Source organism: Rhinatrema bivittatum, chromosome 2 (assembly GCF_901001135.1).
Source record: "Rhinatrema bivittatum chromosome 2, aRhiBiv1.1, whole genome shotgun sequence".
Lineage (NCBI taxonomy): Eukaryota > Metazoa > Chordata > Amphibia > Gymnophiona > Rhinatrematidae > Rhinatrema > Rhinatrema bivittatum.
The window spans coordinates 787,117,157-787,139,388 of NC_042616.1; positions in this window are offsets into that span (position 1 = coordinate 787,117,157).

A 22,232-nucleotide genomic window follows, 5' to 3' on the forward strand; every position below is an offset into this window, starting at 1 on the left:
GGTCTGACTCATTTCCTATACGCTGACGATATTCAAATACTGGTTCCAATACAGAATACGCTAGAAGAAACGAGAGAATAACCATCTATCTTTCAGAAATCAAACAGTGTCTATCCACCCTAAAACTCATAATAAACATTGAGAAACCCGAATTAATCATCCTAGACAAAAAAATCAATTACTCACCCATGCAACCACTCAAAACAGAATACCCCAAAACACTAATCTCTCCTGTTAACCATGCCCAAAATCTAGGAATCACCATAGACAAAGAATTATCATACAAAACCCACATAACAAATAAAATTAAAGAAGAATTTCACAAATTACTTATACTTAGATGTCTTAAACCTTTCCTGGCACAGGATGATTTCAGAATAGTCCTGCAACTACTCATTTTTTCCAACCTAGATTACTGCAATGCCCTACTCCTTGGCCTACCACTTGCTACTAGAGATGTGCTTCGTTTTTTTCTGCCGGGTCGTTTTTTGACTCGGATACTTCGTGGTAAATTTCGGGTTTTCTCGTTTTGTTTTTTTGAAAAACGAAACGAGAAAATACTACAGAACACAGCCGCCAGAATCCTAACAGGAACAAAGAAACACAAGCATATTACTCCAACTCTCATCTCTCTACACTGGCTCCGAATAAAATACAGAATAGACTACAAGGTTCTAACAATCCTCCATAAAATAATCACAGGACAGCAAAAATACTGGCTGAGCAAATACATCGAATACCACGCTCCAAAATGGAACTTACAATCAATGAATAAAGGCCTCCTCAAAATCCCGCACGTAAGAACCTCTCATCTGAACACAAACTGAGAGAGAGCTATATCCATCGTCAGCCCCGCATTATGAAACTCATTACCAACCAAAATAAGAACTCAACCAAACATCAAAACTTTTAAAAAAGAGTTAAAAACCTGGCTTTTCACCAGAGCTTATGCAAGCTCACTCAATCATCAACACCAACAGACTCCCACCCAATCCAACACCAAGAAGAAATCCACATCCTTCGAGCAACATAATAACCTCTATCATCAGATACAAATAACCTCCTAAGTATCCCTTGAACCGGAAATATCTGCTGTAACTATCCTAACTGAACAAGCCATCCAACATATATACCTTCTTGTACATCGGCGGAGACTCACCTCAACCATAAAACCCATTCTACGCCACACGAGAACCTTTTTAGTATGTAATAACTAACACACAACCTGATGTAATCATGTTCACCTAATAGGTTCACCTAATATGATCACTGTAGACGTTCTGCTGTAACTTTGTTTAACTAATATGATTACTGTAAACCGTTCTGATGGCAAAACCAAATGACGGTATACAAAACATGTTAAATAAATAAATAAAAAATAAAAGATGGTAGATAAGGCAAGGAAATATTAGGCAAGGCAAGGCTGAATGAGGTAAGGCTGGAAGATAAGGCACGGCTGGAAGAAGAAACAAGGAACAAGAATGCTGGCAACACGCACTGCAGGGAATGCAGAAGACATATTGCAGAGGGGAGATCAGGATGTCCAAACGGCCCTTTTAAAAGCTGATGCCTATGACATCATCCAAAGGTGCCATAGCCTGTTTCCCACCGCAGAACCTTTAAGTCTGGGAGGACCAGTGGGATGCACACATACCTAAGGAGAGTGTGGCTGGTTGAGGCATTTGGAGATGAGTGCACAGGCTTGCGGAGACATCCCATGGGCTGGCAAAAATTAAGACCCTAAATATAGGCCTAATTAGCAGGCCGATACAGAAAGAAACGCGGGAGAGCGGGCGAGCGCCCGCTCTCCCGGTGTGCGCACAGGCCAGTGCCCTGTGCGCGCGATCCAGTAAATAAAAATATGCTAATTAGGGCCCGCGGTAAAAGGAGCGGCAGCAGTCAGCGGTTTTGACAGCCGATGCTCAATTTTGCTGGCGTCGGTTCTCAAACCCACTGACAGCCACGGGTTCAGAAACTGGACGCCGGCAAAATTAAGCGTCCGGTTTTCAACCCGCGAGCCGCGGGCTGATTTTAAATTTTAAATTATTTTTTACTTTTGGGACCTCCGACTTAACATCGCCATGATATTAAGTCAGAGGGTGTACAGAAAAGCAGTTTTTACTGCATGCCGGACTCATATTTTTCTTCACCACAAAATATGTATAAATGTTTTACTATTATTTTTTCACATAAATACTAAATCACATATTTTGCTTAAGCAATAATAAAAACTGATTTTAGATTATAATAATATAAACTACCAAAGATAATACATCTCTCATTTCTAAAAATGTTAAGTCCGAAAAATCATAGTTCCCAATAAATTAAATTAAATTCCTGATGATGTTTACTCCCAACAAGGCTTCCTCAGGGGAAATATGGGATAAAATGTCTAAACATACAACATGCTGATGAATCTGGATGACTTGAAAACCAGCCAAATAAATTTCTGTTTCTGTTATATTTCATGTTTATTCACTGCAAGATGTATTCTTTCAGCTTTTAGACAGCATCATCAAAGGATCCACAAGATGCCATCAAAATCATAGTTTGAATATTGCTAATAGCCATGTTGCAAAGCATTCTTGTTCTGTGTGCATGTGTGTGTGTGTGTGTGTGTGTGTGTGTTTATGAAAGACAGTTCTCCACCCACAGAGAGGCACTGTGAGGGGAGGTACAGTTAGGGCACCAATAAATACAAAAAAAAAAAAGGAGGCAATGCACTAACCTGAAAACATTCCATTATGTAAGGGGGAAGGGAGAGGAAAGAAAGTTGGCAGGGTTGGCAATTACAGCAATAAAAAAATGCAGTCCCACATCTTAAATGTTTTACATAGGTGGGTTATAAATTTGATAAATAAGTAAACAAAAATGAAAACAGTCTTTTTCAAGTACAAAACGGAAGGAAAGGGATGCAGCAGCCTCAGGCAGAAGATATTGAAATTTGAATAGCATATGCTACCACCTCCCTGTTGTTTTGGAGCAGAAGGAAATGGTGGGAGAGCCATCCAGGATTGGCATCAGCAGGGGTAGCAGAACAGCAATGCCCAAAACCAGCAGTGTGCTCTTCTTTAGTTACTGCTGCTGAGGCAATATTTGCATCGACTGATTCTGAGGAGTAATTTTGTATGGAATTTCTTGCACCAGAAATCGAAAGGCTACAAGCTGAAGAAAAGCTTGGAAGATTACACAGTAGCATCTTAGCCTACACTTCAGTTACGGGAGAGGTAGAAGAAACTGAGGATGGGAAGGAAGTGCCTGCTGTGCCAATAGAGAACATGAATGATACCCCTGCAATTTCTCTTCAAGGTCCACCGTCTACCTCAACTTCAGTGCCAGCATCAGCCCCAAGGATGTAGAGAAGGGATTGTAGAAGAAATACCAGATCTGGAGGTACTTCAGATTGAGGGAGGACCCATGTTTTGCTCAGTGTATTCACTGCACAAAGTCATGGGAAGAAATGGGACATTCAGAAATGCTGATATGCAGCATCACCTGGAGAAACAGGAACCCTAACATTGCTATATATATATATATATATTTATTTATTTTATTTATTTATTTGTGTATTTATTTATTTATTTGAAAGGATTTATATACCGCAAAATTGGACAGAGACCTGTCCGGCTAAGTGGTATACAAAGATAAAAACATACATAATTAAAAGCAAGTAATATAAACAGAACAATGTACATCATTAAAATTATATTGGGAGGATGACAGAACTAGGTTGGGGACCTCTTCTGCCAATCCAAGTAAAGGCCAGAGGAAGGAGGATTACAAGAGAGAGACATTTCATGAAGCTGATTCCACAGCCTCTTCCAGCAGTCAGGTGGCAGGCAAGAAGCAAACTGCCTGCCCTGCGCCTGAAGTGGCAACCAACCATCAAGGAAATGGAGTGGGATTCCATTGCACTGTCCTGGGGCAAGAGGCAGGCAGCAGCCCAATTCCAATGAGGAACATCAGGGAAATGATTGCCTTTGATTACCAGCCCTTACAGGTAGTGAAGACTATGGGGCTGATTCAATGCCACGTGCAGTAGCTAGCGCACCGTGTAACATGCGACTGGACACACGTTTTGGATGTGTGTCTATAGCCTCCAATGTACTACGGGGATTGGCGTGTCCAAAATGTTTTTTTCCAAATTACCGCATAGCTAATAGTGCTCATCACATGTAAACTCCATGTAGATGAGGCTGTTAGCTAATCCCTGTGAAGCAAAAATTTTCCCATGCAGCCAATGCACCCAGTGCAATGCAGCAAATTTTACCCCCGCCCGGAGCTGGCGTAAAAGTATGCACCGCTCAAAGGTGCATCGGAAAAAAAATTCTTCTTTCTGTGATTCCTCCTAATAGTATCAAAGCGATACTAAGTAGGAGGAATCAAATAAAGCTGATTTAATTTTTAAAAAAAGCTTCTGAAATAAAAATAAAAAATTCTGGATGCCCAATAGACAAACACAAGATACAAGATACAAGGTCCAGGCCATGTATCTTGTGCGTGTCTATGCCAGTAGTGGGAGAAAATGGACACTATTAGATTCAGCATTCATTTTCTCAACCCACTTGACAGTCACGACTTCTCCTGTGCATCTGATGCCAAGGAGGGACTAGGGATACATAAATTATCCATATCGTCTCCTTTTTTTGAGCAACCCTTAATTTAAATATTGCATTGCGTGCCCAGGAGAGGTGGCAGGGTGTGCATTTGGAAAATGGGCATTCAACACCGAGCGCTCATTTTCTGTGCACAAATATTTCATCGGCCCCTGTGAGTTTTAAATGTCTGCTGCATGTACTCTGCTGTAGCTAAATATCTTTCAAAGTTTTATTTAACCAAACACATTTTCTTTTACCTCTTCATGAATTACAGATCTCAGAAATTTAGAAACCGGTTTCCAAACAATGGATTCTTATCAGATAAGTATATTATTTAATATAGTATTTTTAACTATTTTTACTTTTTAAAATACTTAAATTTCTTAGAATTGATTCTTTGAGTTTATTTAACTCTTTCCAGACCTGTAAGTATAATGCTTATAGGAACAGTAGACCCTTAGTGCTGTGTAATGATTATTCAATAAACATATACACAGTTAATGTGACTCCATCATTGCTCTAAACTTCAATGGCAAGAGGAAATGTGGAAAAAAGGATTCACACTCACAAAGCGGGAAGAGGCTGGCTTGTTCCGGCGGTTATTACCCCAAACCAAATAAGCCTGATACTTCACTTTCAATGCCTATCCAGCATAGCTCTCTGCTTCAACGGCAGGGGAGAAAGACTGATTCTTCACTTTCAATACATATCCAGCATAACTCTCTGCTTCAACGGCAGGGGAGAAAGTCTGATACTTCATGCATATCCAGCATAGTTCTCTGCTTCAACGGCAGGGGAGAAAGACTGATGCTTCATTTTCAATGCATATCCAGCATAGCTCTCTGCTTCAACGGCTGGGGAGAAAGACTGATACTTTACTTTCAATGCATATCCAGCATAGCTCTCTGCTTCAACGGCAGGGGGGATGAAGAAAACAACCAACAAGGACTGAATTACATAGTCTGGGTAAACAAATAAGCATGGGTGTAGCTTGCTTATTGCTGCGGTTACTACCCCTAACTAATTAAGGGGGTCATTTATCAAAATGCGCTAAGGCGTTTTCGCATGCATTAAGGGCTTATCACATGCAAAAAGCCCCGTTAACGCATGTGAAAATGCATTTAATGCATGCGATAGCACCATATTGTATGCTGCAATGCAAATCCGAAAAAGAGGAGTAGTTAGGGGCGAGAGTGGGCTTACCAGTTTGCGAAGTCCTATTGCACGGACTTAACGCCAATTTTAGCTACACCTTTTTCAGCGCATTTCGCGATGTCTCCTGAAAGGCCTGTTTTAGTAGGTTTGAAGCTCCCGGAGAGAGCCCAGTGTTCTCTCCAATTAGCTTGATGGACTCTCTACCTGGGTAACATCAAGCTAGGTGGAGAGAACATTGCACAAATCTCATCTTTGGGTGAGTTTCCTCTCTCCGAAGGCCATCAAATTTTCACAAGAGACCACTGTTCTATTTGTACATCTCACGTTGAATGTCAAAGTGGCCCCTAACCCCCTACACTAATACCTAAACCTCACCTCTCTCTCTCTCTCTCTCTCCTGAGCTCTATGCAGGAAATACAACAGGTCTGGCACACATTGTGGTAAACTGCCTATTAGCATAAAACACACCCCTTTTGCTATCGCATGCAATACTTATCGCATTTTGATAAATCCAGGCCTAAGCTAGATATTTCACTTAGTTGCAGTTCCAACACTGCTCTCTACATTAATGGTGGGGGTGGAAGGGAAATAGAACGAAAAGGTTACTAAGAGTCAAGAGTAACAGATAAGTATGAGAAAAAAAAAAGTGTGAAACTTGCTGGGCAGACTGGATGGGCCGTTTGGTCTTCTTCTGCCATCATTTCTATGTTTCTATGGCACTACCTATTGAGCAAGCCCACTAGGTCCACACCGACAGCTGGCAGAGAAACCCTATGATGGAACTGGCTGGATCTTTGCCTATATCAGCTGCTTCTCCTGCAGGTTGAGCCCTTTGGTTCTGGTGGCTAGCAGGTCTAGGAATAGAGAGAAAAGGAAGGCTGAGTGAGAGTTGAGTTGAAGCATACAGCAGAAATATATAACAAACCAGAAGTTGGGGCAGGCAACAGACAAGGAAAGGTCAGACCAGAAGCAGAGGACCATATCCAGGCACTGAACAGGAGAGGAGAACAAGACAGAAAAGATGCATGAACAAGGCAAGGGCTAGGGTAAGGCAAGGAACAGGACATGAATAGCAAGAAACAAGACACAAACTAGTAACATGCACTGGGATAAACAAAGGCACACCAAAGGATCTGTTGCTGAGGCACTGGTGCAGCGTTCCGATGAGCCTTAAGTACTCATCATCAAAGCATTCCGTGGCAGTCTTCCCACCTTAGCCCCTTTAAGAGAGGAGGCTTCGGGTGCATGTGTGCCTAAGAAAGCCAGAGGGAGAGGAGTCCAGTGGCATCCATGCCACGAGGTAGCAAGAGGGAGCGGTGTCTGTGCCATGACAGGCATGGAGCGGTATCTGAGGTGAATGCAGCAATCCACGGGGCATCCCATGAGCCGCCATCATGACAGTTAGGACTAGGGATGTGAATCGTTTTTCAACGATTAAAATTATCGTCCGATAATGTTTATATCGTCTTAAATCGTTATAGAACACGATACAATAGAAATTCTAACGATTTATCGTTAAAAATCGTTAAATCGTGTTAGTGCGCACTAACTCGAGTTAGTGCGCACTAACTCCCCGTTAGTGCGCACTAACTCGATTTAGTGCGCACTAACTGAAAATGATACAAATAAACACTTTCCAGGTCACTGAAGGTCAGTTAGGAATGAATATGTGTTCCTATTGGCTGGCTGCCCTCTTATCTATTGATGTTACCAAGGTTACCACTGAGGTGATGGTTGGGGGGATGGGAAATGGAACTGGAAACTAACGAACACCAACAGAAAATGAAACAAAGTGTTCACACTTCCCAGGTCAGTAAAGGTCACTTAGGAATGAATATGTATGTATGTATTCCTATTGGCTGGCTGTGCTCTTATCTATTGATGTTACCAATATGGTTGGGGGGATGTGAAATGGAAACAGTTGGAAGCTTGACAAAAAAAGTAATGTAATGATCAGCACTCACCTGACTAGAACTTGTTTGTTTATTATTTTTGTTAGCAGGCACCTGAAATGCTAGTGCATGTTGAATTTGCCAATCACTGTGCATTTTAGAAAGGTGGTCCTGGCTGGAACTGTACACAGTTCAAATATATGTAATTGATTGTTGGTAAGTGTATTTTTTAAGTAGCCACACTGGCACCAGTATGTTTACTTTTCCTCCTACTTAACTCACTAGCTCAGCTTTGTAAGAAGGGCTTCTCTGCTTGTGTGTTGTTTTTGTTTGGTGTGAGGAGAGCAGAAACATCAGATCTTTATTCAATCTACTACAGTCATCTCTTACAGTGCCCTATCCCTATTAATACCAGGAGTGTTGTGATCTTCGTGCACACAGTGCCCTAACCCTGATACCAGTCTAAGACAGCTCCCTCCCTGCATTACTAGTGAGAGGCTGGCTTCACAGACAGGGGGGAGCTGCCTGACCCTCACTCCTGACTTCCCATGTCCCAGCTAGTGAATGGTGTGTGGGTGAGGGGGGGGGGGGGGGGGAGGATGGTGAAGTCTGAGACAGCTCCCTCCCTGCATTACTAGTGAGAGGCTGGCTTCACAGACAGGGGGGGAGCTGCCTGACCCTCACTCCTGACTTCCCCCATGTCCCAGCTAGTGAATGGTGTGTGGGTGAGGGGGGGGGAGGATGGTGAAGTCTGAGACAGCTCCCTCCCTGCATTACTAGTGAGAGGCTGGCTTCACAGACAGGGGGGAGCTGCCTGACCCTCACTCCTGACTTCCCCCATGTCCCAGCTAGTGAATGGTGTGTGGGTGAGGGGGGGGGGGAGGATGGTGAAGTCTGAGACAGCTCCCTCCCTGCATTACTAGTGAGAGGCTGGCTTCACAGACAGGGGGGAGCTGCCTGACCCTCACTCCTGACTTCCCCCATGTCCCAGCTAGTGAATGGTGTGTGGGTGAGGGGGGGGGGGGAGGATGGTGAAGTCTGAGACAGCTCCCTCCCTGCATTACTAGTGAGAGGCTGGCTTCACAGACAGGGGGGAGCTGCCTGACCCTCACTCCTGACTTCCCCCATGTCCCAGCTAGTGAATGGTGTGTGGGTGAGGGGGGGGGGAGGATGCTGAAGTCTGAGACAGCTCCCTCCCTGCATTACTAGTGAGAGGCTGGCTTCACAGACAGGGGGGAGCTGCCTGACCCTCACTCCTGACTTCCCCCATGTCCCAGCTAGTGAATGGTGTGTGGGTGAGGGGGGGGGGGGAGGATGGTGAAGTCTGAGACAGCTCCCTCCCTGCATTACTAGTGAGAGGCTGGCTTCACAGACAGGGGGGAGCTGCCTGACCCTCACTCCTGACTTCCCCCATGTCCCAGCTAGTGAATGGTGTGTGGGTGAGGGGGGGGGGAGGATGGTGAAGTCTGAGACAGCTCCCTCCCTGCATTACTAGTGAGAGGCTGGCTTCACAGACAGGGGGGAGCTGCCTGACCCTCACTCCTGACTTCCCCCATGTCCCAGCTAGTGAATGGTGTGTGGGTGAGGGGGGGGGGGGGGTGGATGGTGAAGTCTGAGACAGCTCCCTCCCTGCATTACTAGTGAGAGGCTGGCTTCACAGACAGGGGGGAGCTGCCTGACCCTCACTCCTGACTTCCCCCATGTCCCAGCTAGTGAATGTTGTGTGGGTGAGGGGGGGGGGGAGGATGGTGAAGTCTGAGACAGCTCCCTCCCTGCATTACTAGTGAGAGGCTGGCTTCACAGACAGGGGGGAGCTGCCTGACCCTCACTCCTGACTTCCCCCATGTCCCAGCTAGTGAATGGTGTGTGGGTGAGGGGGGGGGGGGGGAGGATGGTGAAGTCTGAGACAGCTCCCTCCCTGCATTACTAGTGAGAGGCTGGCTTCACAGACAGGGGGAGCTGCCTGACCCTCACTCCTGACTTCCCCCATGTCCCAGCTAGTGAATGGTGTGTGGGTGAGGGGGGGGGGAGGATGGTGAAGTCTGAGACAGCTCCCTCCCTGCATTACTAGTGAGAGGCTGGCTTCACAGACAGGGGGGAGCTGCCTGACCCTCACTCCTCCGGGGTATTGTGATCTTCCTGCACACAGTGCCCTATCCCTGATACCAGGGGTGTTGTGATCTTCCTGCATGCAGTGCCCTATCCCTATTAATACCAGGAGTGTTGTGATCTTCCTGCATTCAGTGCCCTATCCCTATTAATACCAGGAGTGTTGTGATCTTCCTGCATGCAGTGCCCTATCCCTGATACCGGGATGTGTGCAAGAAGATCACAACACCCCCGGTATCAGGAATAGGGCACTGTGTGCAGGAAGATCACAACACCCCCAGTATCAGGAATAGGGCACTGTGTGCAGGAAGATCACAACACCCCTGGTATTAGGGATAGGGCACTGTGTGCAGGAAGATCACAACACTCCTGGTATTAATAGGGATAGGGCACTGTGTGCAGGAAGATCACAATACCCCTGGTATCAGGGTTAGGGCACAAGTTCTAGTCACATTGACTGATCACATTACTTGTTTTGTCAAGCTACCAACTGTTTCCATTTCCCATCCCCCATATACTGTCAGTAGGAAACTTGGTAACATGAATAAATAAGAGGGCAGCCAATAGGAATACATATTCATTCCTAAACTGACCTTAACTGACCTGAAAAGTGTCAAATTGTATCATTTTCAGTTAGTGCGCACTAACTCCCAGTTAGTGCGCACTAACTCCCGTTAGTGCGCACTAACTCGAGTTAGTGCGCACTAATCGGAAAAAACGATTTTTAACGATTTTTTAACTAAAAAATCGTGCCTAAGACGATTTTCTTGCCCTGCCACACGATTTCTATCGTTAAGACGATATGGAAAACGATTCACATCCCTAGTTAGGACTATACTCACTAAAAGAACAGACATTTTGTGATTCTTCAGGTATGTAAACTTATTCTCTGTGGGGCGGATTTTCAGAGCCCTGCTCACAGGTGAGCCTATTTTACATAGGCCTACCGGCGCGCGCAGAGCCCCGGGACTCGCGTAAGTCCCGGGGTTCTCCGAGGGGGGCGTGTCAGGGGCATGCCAGGGGGCGGGCCCGGGCGTCGTGGCATTTCGGGGGCGTGTCAGCAGCGTTTTGGGGGCGGGTACGGGGGCGTGGCTACGGTCCGGGGGCGTGGCCGCGCCCTCCGTACCCACCCCCAGGTCGCGGCCCGGCGCGCAGGAGGCCCGCTCACGCGCGGGGATTTACTTCTCCCTCCGGGAGGCGTAAATCCCCGGAGAAAGGTAAGGGGGGGTGTAGACAGGGCCGGGCGGGTGGGTTAGGTAGAGGAAGGGAGGGGAAGGTGAGGGGAGGGCGTTAGAGGATTCCCTCCAAGGCCGGCTGCGCGGCTCGGCGCGCGCCGGCTATACAAAATCGATAGCCTTGCGCGCGCCGATCCAGGTTTTTAGCAGATACGCGCGGCTCCGCACGTATCTACTAAAATCCAGCGTACTTTTGTTTGCGCCTGGAGCGCAAACAAAAGTAGGCCTATTTGCGGAGTATGAAAATCCGCCCCTGTGTGTGTGTGGTTTGTTAATAATTATTTTTCTCTCTTTTCTGTTTTCCACTCTCACCTCTTCCTTCTTTCTATCCTTCTCAAATCAGGCTATCTGTGTTTTGAATTTCAAGCAGTGAGTTAACACTAGTCAATTTTGTTTGTGTGCACAAGCTTATCTCTGTTTCCAGCAGCCACTGTAGTTTGCGTGCATGGCTGGGAAATGTGGCTAGAAATCAAGGGTACTGCTACTCTTCGTGAATGTAGAGAAGCTTTTAGATGCTTGGACTGGAATCTGGCTAGTGCTGCTGGCATTCGTCGACTAGAATCTTACTCTTGACTTTTACATCTGACTGCCTCTTTAGATTCTTCTTCCTACTATCCTTCCTTTAATCAAATCAATATGAGAGACTACCTTCTTATCCCCATCAATCTTCCGGCAGCTATTGTACTGAGTTCCCTGGTGAAATTCATGACGTCTTATTGTACTATATTTTGCTAGCTAATAAATAAAAGGTTAATTAAAATCACCCTGCCTAAATTCCAGCGAGATGGGATGTGAGATCTGAAAGAAAATGGGAAGAGACTGGCAGTGATCTGAGAAACTGGAGACATGGAGACAGAATCACTTCAAGCATTCATGCATCCATGCACTTATTGAATGTGAAGTGCAATATTGTGTTTCTTTTCCATGAACTTTAACCTCAGATGAAATATAATGTGGAGCTAATTTCTTGTTTCAATTTCAATAACTTCTCAATACACTTTTATGATAATCTCAGGGTAGCTTCCTTATCAGTTCCCATGACACCTAGAGATGTTTTAGCCTTCTCAGGATAAATTAGCCCTTTGTACTCTGAGCTTGCAATTAGGGATTTACGGTATTATCCAGTGACTGTATGCAACTCCCTTCATGTACATCAAAAGCACCCCTGGATTTGTCAATAGACACCCATTATGCCTGTGCCTAGGGTAGCAAACATTTAGGAGCAATGGACTGGCTAAGATTTGCTGCCTTCCAGCTCTAATGAATCTCATTCAACAGAGAACAGCACTCTGATACCCTGTAATAGCCCTTTATAGGTGATAGGATGGTGAAAGCATCAAAAGTGCCTAGGAGTGGCAAAATACTAAGAACATAAGAACATAAGAAATTGCCATGCTGGGTCAGACCAAGGGTCCATCAAGCCCAGCATCCTGTTTCCAACAGAGGCCAAACCAGGCCACAAGAACCTGGCAATTAGCCAAACACTAAGAAGATCCCATGCTACTGATGCAATTAATAGCAGTGGCTATTCCCTAAGTAAACTTGATTAATAGCCGTTAATGGACTTCTCCTCCAAGAACTTATCCAAACCTTTTTTGAACCCAGCTACACTAATTGCAGCAAGAATGCACACACATGCCTATGCATGAGAGAAAAGAACCACTGCTGCAGCCTACCACATGGCTGCAGCAGTGACTAGAAATCATCCTGTTATTAGAAATTCCTTCTCTATAATCAGCCTTTAGTACATTTAAAGATCTTACTAACATAATTTCTTCTTTGTGAGTACTTCAGTGGGCTTCCACTTTTCCAGATAATCACATTGGATTTAAGATTCAGCTAAGCACAGGGCCTTTATTTCTGTGGTTTATTAAAATATTTGAAGCCCACTCAATTATTTAAGAACTTGTGTTTAATTTTGATTTTTTTTACATACTAACGTCTTTTTTTCCAAAACAATTTACAAAAGCTTATTTATAATCCCCACAGATCAGCTGTATTTATCTCTATCTCTCCTTAACTCTTACCTTTCAGGAAATCTAGTCCAATAAATAACAATCACACTTCCCACTCTCACTTTATAATGTGTTTTGCTGTCTTTTCTTCTTAAAAAAATGTGTTTTTCAACTTTCACAGGCTCTCAGAGCAGAGCTTAGAGACAGCACTTCTACTCTGTGACTTTCCAGTAAAACTTCTCCTCGGCTTTCTAACAGGGTCATTCATTAAAATGTGAAGGGCCATTATGGCCTGTGATGACGCCCTAACGCACGTAATAACAACCGCATGGCGACCTTGAGATTTAAATGAAGGAAAGGGGAGTGGTTAGGGCAGGGTTTTGGCGGGGGTTAGAAACATTTTGATTCCGGTACCGCTGCAGCCGATAATATTTTAAACATTATCACTGGCAGTAGCAGCAGAAATAATACCGCCTTTCCCATTGGTGGTACGGGGCAATAGTGTGTGCTGCAGCCGCAACCATGGCAGGCGAAAATGCACCACCATGATGCAGCTGGATGCACATTATTGCCCTCCCCGCCCCTTTTTTGGCTGCGGCTCATCATTCCGCTATATTTATAGCAGAACGATCAATCTAGGCCTAAAATTGTCACATTATTTTCACTCAAGAGATATCCTTGCTTGTATGATGTCAGAGACAAAAATAGTTCCTACCCTAACCAGTAGGGGTGTGCATTCATTTGCAACGTTTTGGCAATCCGCAACGTATATGCCATATTCGTTGTATTCGTGGGGGTCACGAAACGTATGACGAACCCCCACGAATACAACGTATCACTAACGAATAAACCCCCACCCTCCTGACCCCCCCCCCCAAAACTTGCCAAAAGTCCCTGGTGGTCCAGCGGGGGTCCTGGAGCGATTTCCTGCACTCGGGCCGTCGGCTGCCAATCAGTGCCATTTTGAATACCAGCAGCCGACGGCCCGAGTGCAGGAGATCGCTCCAGGACCCCCGCTGGACCACCAGGGACTTTTGGCAAGTCTTGGGGGGTCAGGAGGGTGGGGGGTTGTAGTAAATTAAATTTAAAGGGTTGGGATGGGGGTTTTTTTGGGAAACAAATGCATATGTAACTAATGAATGGATCGGGGTCCCCCGAGAACGGATGCAATGGATTTGGGTCTTGACGAATACAAATACCGAATGGGACGAATCCGTCCCTGCGGCACATCCCTACTAACCAGTTTCCCCATTAGTAATCAAGGTTGTAAACTCCCTGTTTCAGATATAAATGATATTAAGAAATATTTAATAAGTTTAGAAAATTTCCAAAATTAAATATAATTACTCAAAAATCTCAGTGCTTTGACTAGTTTTTGTACATTTACACCAATCCTTTAAAATTACGTTGCTGTGGCTTTACTACTGTGATGGTTCTAGAATGTTGTCAATCTAACCTGTGCTGAGCATCACACTCCTAATTTTCTAAGGTTTACACATGAAAAACCTGAAATGGATCACCTAAATTAATTAGACTGGAGTTAAAAATTACAATAAATTTAAAATTTAAAAAATGTTCCCAATTTGTTCTCACAATTATGACAGCGCACCCATTGTATTCAATGCCACCAAAGCTCCCAAAAAACTCCATGGAAAACATGAAGATTTAACACTTTAAAACCCATTTTTAAAGTAAAGCATGAGTAGGTCCAGAGTTCCCAATCTCTCCTGATGTGCCTACTTATTTAATTTTATTTAATTTCTTGTATTTAAATTATTTTAAATGGCTCTGGCACTTGGATTGTCAAATTGCACCTGGAATCATTAAAATTCATAGGGACTCTTCTCACGCCTCCCTGACCTAGATTTGGGTGTTTTTAAATTTTATTTTGTAATTTTTTTGCTTTTTTTTTTAAATTTTATATTTCCTTGTGCTGGGACCATGATGACCCGCTGACATCATCAGTGATATCAGTGGATCACAGCCTGCATTTCTACATTGCACCAGTGGTTTTCTCAGGGTCCCTGGATGTCTTGGCTGCCTCTTTCATTTACCTGCAGTGATTCACAGTATCGACAATCACTACCATGGCCCTGAACTTCCTCGGAAATGCCAACAGAAGAGGTTAACACTATTCTGTCCACTTTGATTCCTCTTTCCACAGCCTACTGCTACCCTTTTCAAGCCACAGGGAGCTTCTCACAGCTCTCTCTCATTCATGGCTAATAGCTTCCAACAGTTAATGCTGTCCTCAGCAGGCCCCTCTTCTGACGCCAGGCCTCTTCAGCTCCCCAACTCAAATGGTATTCAGCTAACCTCCCCATTATAGGATATTAGAACCAATGGACCCCACTGGCTTCATTGGCTTCCAAAAATTACTCCTGGACCAAAGTAATTGTTTCATTATTATTATTTTTTATTCTATTCATAAGAACATAAGAACATAAGAAAATGCCATATTGGGTCAGACCAAGGGTCCATCAAGCCCAGCATCCTGTTTCCAACAGTGGCCAATCCAGGCCATAAGAACCTGGCAAGTACCCAAAAACTAAGTCTATTCCATGTAACCATTGCTAATGGCAGTGGCTATTCTCTAAGTGAACCTAATAGCAGGTAATGGACTTCTCCTCCAAGAACTTATCCAATCCTTTTTTAAACACAGCTATACTACCTGCACGAACCACATTCTCTGGCAACAAATTCCAGAGTTTAATTGTGCGTTGAGTAAAAAAGAACTTTCTCCGATTAGTTTTAAATGTGCCCCATGCTAACTTCATGGAGTGTCCCCTAGTCCTTCTACTATCTGAAAGAGTAAATAACCGATTCACATCTACCCGTTCTAGACCTCTCATGATTTTAAACACCTCTATCATATCCCCCCTCAGTCGTCTCTTCTCCAAGCTGAAAAGTCCTAATCTCTTTAGTCTTTCCTCATAGGGGAGTTGTTCCATTCCCCTTATCATTTTGGTAGCCCTTCTCTGTACCTTCTCCATCGCAATTATATCTTTTTTGAGATGCGGCGACCAGAATTGTACACAGTATTCAAGGTGCGGTCTCACCATGGAGCGATACAGAGGCATTATGACATTTTCCGTTTTATTCATCATTCCTTTTCTAATAATTCCCAACATTCTGTTTGCTTTTTTGACTGCCGCAGCACACTGAACCGACGATTTCAATGTGTTATCCACTATGACACCTAGATCTCTTTCTTGGGTTGTAGCACCTAATATGGAACCCAACATCGTGTAATTATAGCATGGGTTATTTTTCCCTATATGCATCACCTTGCACTTTTCCACATTAAATTTCATCTGCCATTTGGATGCCCAATTTTCCAGTCTCACAAGGTCTTCCTGCAATTTATCACAATCTGCTTGTGATTTAACTACTCTGCACAATTTTGTGTCATCTGCAAATTTGATTATCTCACTCGTCGTATTTCTTTCCAGATCATTTATAAATATATTGAACAGTAAGGGTCCCAATACAGATCCCTGAGGCACTCCACTGTCCACTCCCTTCCACTGAGAAAATTGCCCATTTAATCCTACTCTCTGTTTCCTGTCTTTTAGCCAGTTTGCAATCCACGAAAGGACATCGCCACCTATCCCATGACTTTTTACTTTTCCTAGAAGCCTCTCATGAGGAACTTTGTCAAACGCCTTCTGAAAATCCAAGTATACTATATCTAACCGGTTCACCTTTATCCACATGTTTATTAACTCCTTCAAAAAAGTGAAGCAGATTTGTGAGGCAAGACTTGCCCTGGGTAAAGCCATGCTGACTTTGTTCCATTAAACCATGTCTTTCTATATGTTCTGTGATTTTGATGTTTAGAACACTTTCCACTATTTTTCCTGGCACTGAAGTCAGGCTAACCGGTCTGTAGTTTCCCGGATCGCCCCTGGAGCCCTTTTTAAATATTGGGGTTACATTTGCTATCCTCCAGTCTTCAGGTACAATGGATGATTTTAATGATAAGTTACAAATTTTTACTAATAGGTCTGAAATTTCATTTTTAGTTCCTTCAGAACTCTGGGGTGTATACCATCCGGTCCAGGTGATTTACTACTCTTCAGTTTGTCAATCAGGCCTACCACATCTTCTAGGTTCACCGTGATTTGATTCAGTCCATCTGAATCATTACCCATGAAAACCTTCTCCATTACGGGTACCCTCCCCAACATCCTCTTCAGTAAACACCGAAGCAAAGAAATCATTTAATCTTTCCGCGATGGCCTTATCTTCTCTAAGTGCCCCTTTAACCCCTCGATCATCTAAAGGTCCAACTGACTCCCTCACAGGCTTTCTGCTTCGGATATATTTAAAAAAGTTTTTACTGTGAGTTTTTTGCCTCTACAGCCAACTTCTTTTCAAATTCTCTCTTAGCCTGTCTTATCAATGTCTTACATTTAACTTGCCAATGTTTATGCTTTATCCTATTTTCTTCTGTTGGATCCTTCTTCCAATTTTTGAATGAAGATCTTTTGGCTAAAATAGCTTCTTTCACCTCCCCTTTTAACCATGCCGGTAATCGTTTTGCCTTCTTTCCACCTTTCTTAATGTGTGGAATACATCTGGACTGTGCTTCTAGAATGGTATTTTTTAACAATGACCACGCCTCTTGGACATTTTTTACTTTTGTAGCTGCTCCTTTCAGTTTTTTTCTAACAATTTTTCTCATTTTATCAAAGTTTCCCTTTTGAAAGTTTAGCACGAGAGCTTTGGATTTGCACACTGTTCCTTTTCCAGTCATTAAATCAAATCTGATCATATTATGATCACTATTGCCAAGCGGCCCCACCACCGTTACCTCTCTCACCAAGTCCTGTGCTCCACTGAGAATTAGATCTAAAATTGCTCCCTCTCTCGTCGGTTCCTGAACCATTTGCTCCATAAAGCTATCATTTATTCCATCCAGGAACGTTATCTCTCTAGCGTGACCCGATGATACATTTACCCAGTCTATATTGGGGTAATTGAAGTCTCCCATTATTACTGCACTACCAATTTGGTTGGCTTCCCTAATTTCTCTTAGCATTTCACTGTCCATCTCACCATCTTGACCAGGTGGACGGTAGTATACCCCTATCACTGTAGTCTTCCCTGATACACAAGGGATTTCTACCCATAAAGATTCAATTTTGTATTTAGTCTCATGCAGGATGTTTATCCTGTTGGACTCTATGCCATCCCGGACATAAAGCGCCACACCTCCTCCCGACTGCTCCTCTCTGTCATTGCGATATAATTTGTACCCCGGTATAGCACTGTCCCATTGGTTATCCTCTTTCCACCATGTCTCTGAGATGCCAATTAAGTCTATGTCATCATTTACTGCTATACATTCTAATTCTCCCATCTTACTTCTTAGACTTCTGGCATTAGCATACAAACATTTCAAAGTTTGTTTTTTGATTGTATTTTTATTCTGCTTTTTAATTGATAGGGATAAGTTAGAATTTTTTAGCTCAGGTGAGTTTTTAGTTACAGGCATTTGGACTACTTTTCTAATTATTGGAACCTCACTGTCGGGATGCCCTAATTCTAGTGCATCATTAGTATCCTTTAAAGATACATCTCTCCGAACCATGCGCTGCTGAGCGACTGTCGGCTTTCCCCTTTGTTCTAGTTTAAAAGCTGCTCTATCTCCTTTTTAAGGGTTCACACAATCTTTGGTATCTATGGTTTGATTTTTTTTTTTTTTTTGCACACTGTGTGTCTTTTTCTTCTCATTCTCTGGTCTCATCTCTGTTCCTGTTATGTTTTCTCTCTTTGGTGTCCTTTCTGTTTCTGTTATCTTTTTTTTTGTTTGTTTCCTTCCTTCAGAATGGATATATTTATTTTCCTCACTTCTCTTTTTGCTCTCTTCTCCTGCTTCTCTTCTTCCCTTCTCATCTTTTTTCCCATTTCCATTCTGTCTTCTTTCTCCTATGCTGTCTCTACCATTTCTCTTCCCCTTTCTTCATTTCTCTTCCCCTTTCTTCATTTTATCAAAGTTTCCCTTTTGAAAGTTTAGCACGAGAGCTTTGGATTTGCACACTGTTCCTTTTCCAGTCATTAAATCAAATCTGATCATATTATGATCACTATTGCCAAGCGGCCCCACCACCGTTACCTCTCTCACCAAGTCCTGTGCTCCACTGAGAATTAGATCTAAAATTGCTCCCTCTCTCGTCGGTTCCTGAACCATTTGCTCCATAAAGCTATCATTTATTCCATCCAGGAACGTTATCTCTCTAGCGTGACCCGATGATACATTTACCCAGTCTATATTGGGGTAATTGAAGTCTCCCATTATTACTGCACTACCAATTTGGTTGGCTTCCCTAATTTCTCTTAGCATTTCACTGTCCATCTCACCATCTTGACCAGGTGGACGGTAGTATACCCCTATCACTGTAGTCTTCCCTGATACACAAGGGATTTCTACCCATAAAGATTCAATTTTGTATTTAGTCTCATGCAGGATGTTTATCCTGTTGGACTCTATGCCATCCCGGACATAAAGCGCCACACCTCCTCCCGACTGCTCCTCTCTGTCATTGCGATATAATTTGTACCCCGGTATAGCACTGTCCCATTGGTTATCCTCTTTCCACCATGTCTCTGAGATGCCAATTAAGTCTATGTCATCATTTACTGCTATACATTCTAATTCTCCCATCTTACTTCTTAGACTTCTGGCATTAGCATACAAACATTTCAAAGTTTGTTTTTTGATTGTATTTTTATTCTGCTTTTTAATTGATAGGGATAAGTTAGAATTTTTTAGCTCAGGTGAGTTTTTAGTTACAGGCATTTGGACTACTTTTCTAATTATTGGAACCTCACTGTCGGGATGCCCTAATTCTAGTGCATCATTAGTATCCTTTAAAGATACATCTCTCCGAACCATGCGCTGCTGAGCGACTGTCGGCTTTCCCCTTTGTTCTAGTTTAAAAGCTGCTCTATCTCCTTTTTAAGGGTTCACACAATCTTTGGTATCTATGGTTTGATTTTTTTTTTTTTTTGCACACTGTGTGTCTTTTTCTTCTCATTCTCTGGTCTCATCTCTGTTCCTGTTATGTTTTCTCTCTTTGGTGTCCTTTCTGTTTCTGTTATCTTTTTTTTTGTTTGTTTCCTTCCTTCAGAATGGATATATTTATTTTCCTCACTTCTCTTTTTGCTCTCTTCTCCTGCTTCTCTTCTTCCCTTCTCATCTTTTTTCCCATTTCCATTCTGTCTTCTTTCTCCTATGCTGTCTCTACCATTTCTCTTCCCCTTTCTTCTATGTAAGGCTCCCATGCCTAATTACCTTCTGGGGGTATTCCTGAGTCTAGGACTGAAGTGACCGGAGCACCTCTCATGCAGACTCCATCAGTCCTTGCATTCCTGGTACCTGGTGCCTCCACGTGGATAAGAAGGTGGTTAGTGGGTGGGATTTTCCTCCCTTCACCACAAGAAAACAGATGGAAATGTGTACAGAGTTAGCAGTATTTACAAATATATACAAGTGTATTAGACTATATGATTATATATATTTCTATGTGACTTCATCACTATAGGATATCAAACAGAGCTTAATTATGCCTTGAGTAAAAAAAATATCTTATTAGTTTTAAATGGAAGTTTTAAATGATGGAATATTTGGGTACTTAATGTATAGATCATGTACCCATGTGCTTTAAGCCCAATTAGAAAATGGAATGTCGGGTGACATATGTCAGCAGTCATGCTACACATACATCCGTTCTGACGCTCATTCTGACACAGACTCTGAGATAATGTTTACCTCTTCTCCTATATGATCAGGGGTGGAAGAAACTTCTGCATATGAGGCCTTTACTCATTCATTGTTTCTTCTCTCAAAATTCATATGATGCTTATATGTTGCATCTAATTCTGCAACACTCATCAGTCGATCGATATCTGGCAAGCAGAGCCTTTCACACTCACCTTCAATCATGTCCTCATTCTCAACGATACTTGCCAAGTTCCAAAAAGGCTTCTGTTTGCCTTGCTAGTGCAGGTACAGCTCTTACTTTTAAATATTGCAAAATATTTCTCGCTGCTCAATGCAGGAAAAATGTATATAAAGACTAGGGCTAAGGTCGGTATTTTGGGGCAAGACAGTATCCAGCCCTAACAGACCAGACCAGAGGAGCAGACGACGCAGAAAGGAGGAGGAGAGATCCTAGTATCAGAGAGGAATTTGAGGGGCTTTGGACCACTGGCCATGGTGCAAGACACATCATTTTGTAAGTGGGTAATGGGAAGAACATGGGCAGTTTGGTACTAGCTTGGCATTTATTTTAAGATGCGGGAAGCTAAATCTGAGAATACATATATATATTTTCTTCTATAGTACTCAGTAATAGGAATATTCATCTCTCTATATATATTTACCATTAATAAATCATATTATATACATTACCTCAGAGTCATTAGATCTGTGCCAGTGAGTTTCAAAATGGATGTATGTAGCATAATTTGTTTTATACATCACCCACTATCCATTCACCTATTGGGCTAACATCTACAAGGGTATATATATATATATATATATATATATATATATATATATATATATATATATATATATAATATTCATATACATTTAGTACCCAAACATTCCATCTTTTAAAACTTCCTTAACAGTATCACCTAGTAACTTCACTGTGAGCCCCCAGTCCTTGTTCTCTTTCAAAGAGTAAACAACCAATTAACGTTTACTGGTTCCACTTCACTCATTATTTTAGAGACCTCTATCATATCTCCCCACAGCCATCACCTCTCCAAGCTGAAGAGTCCTAACACCTTTAGCCTTTCCTCATAGCGGAACCCCTTTATCATTTTAGTTGCTCTTCTCTAGGGATGTGAATCAGGCTTCGGACGATTGAAAATATCGTCGATATTTTCAAAATCGTCAGAAATCGGGGGCTCCCCCGAAACAATAGGAAAACCCCACGATATTGATCATGGGGGTTCTCTTATCGTTTTGGGGGAGGGCGGGAAAAAGGCACACAAAAATAACCCTTAAACCCATCCCGACCCTTTAAAACTAATCCCTTTGCTTCCCCCACCCTCCCGACCCCCCCCCAAAACATTTTACAGGTACCTGGTGGTCCAGCCATTTTACAGGTACCTGGTGGTCCGCGCCATTTTTAAATATGGCGCCGGCCATCCAGTGCTCCCTCCATGTGACAGGGGCCGGCCAATGGCATGGATACCTTGTCACATGGTAAGGGCAAAGGCCATCGGCGCCATTTTGATTAGTGGCAGCCGACGGCCCGAGAGCGGGAG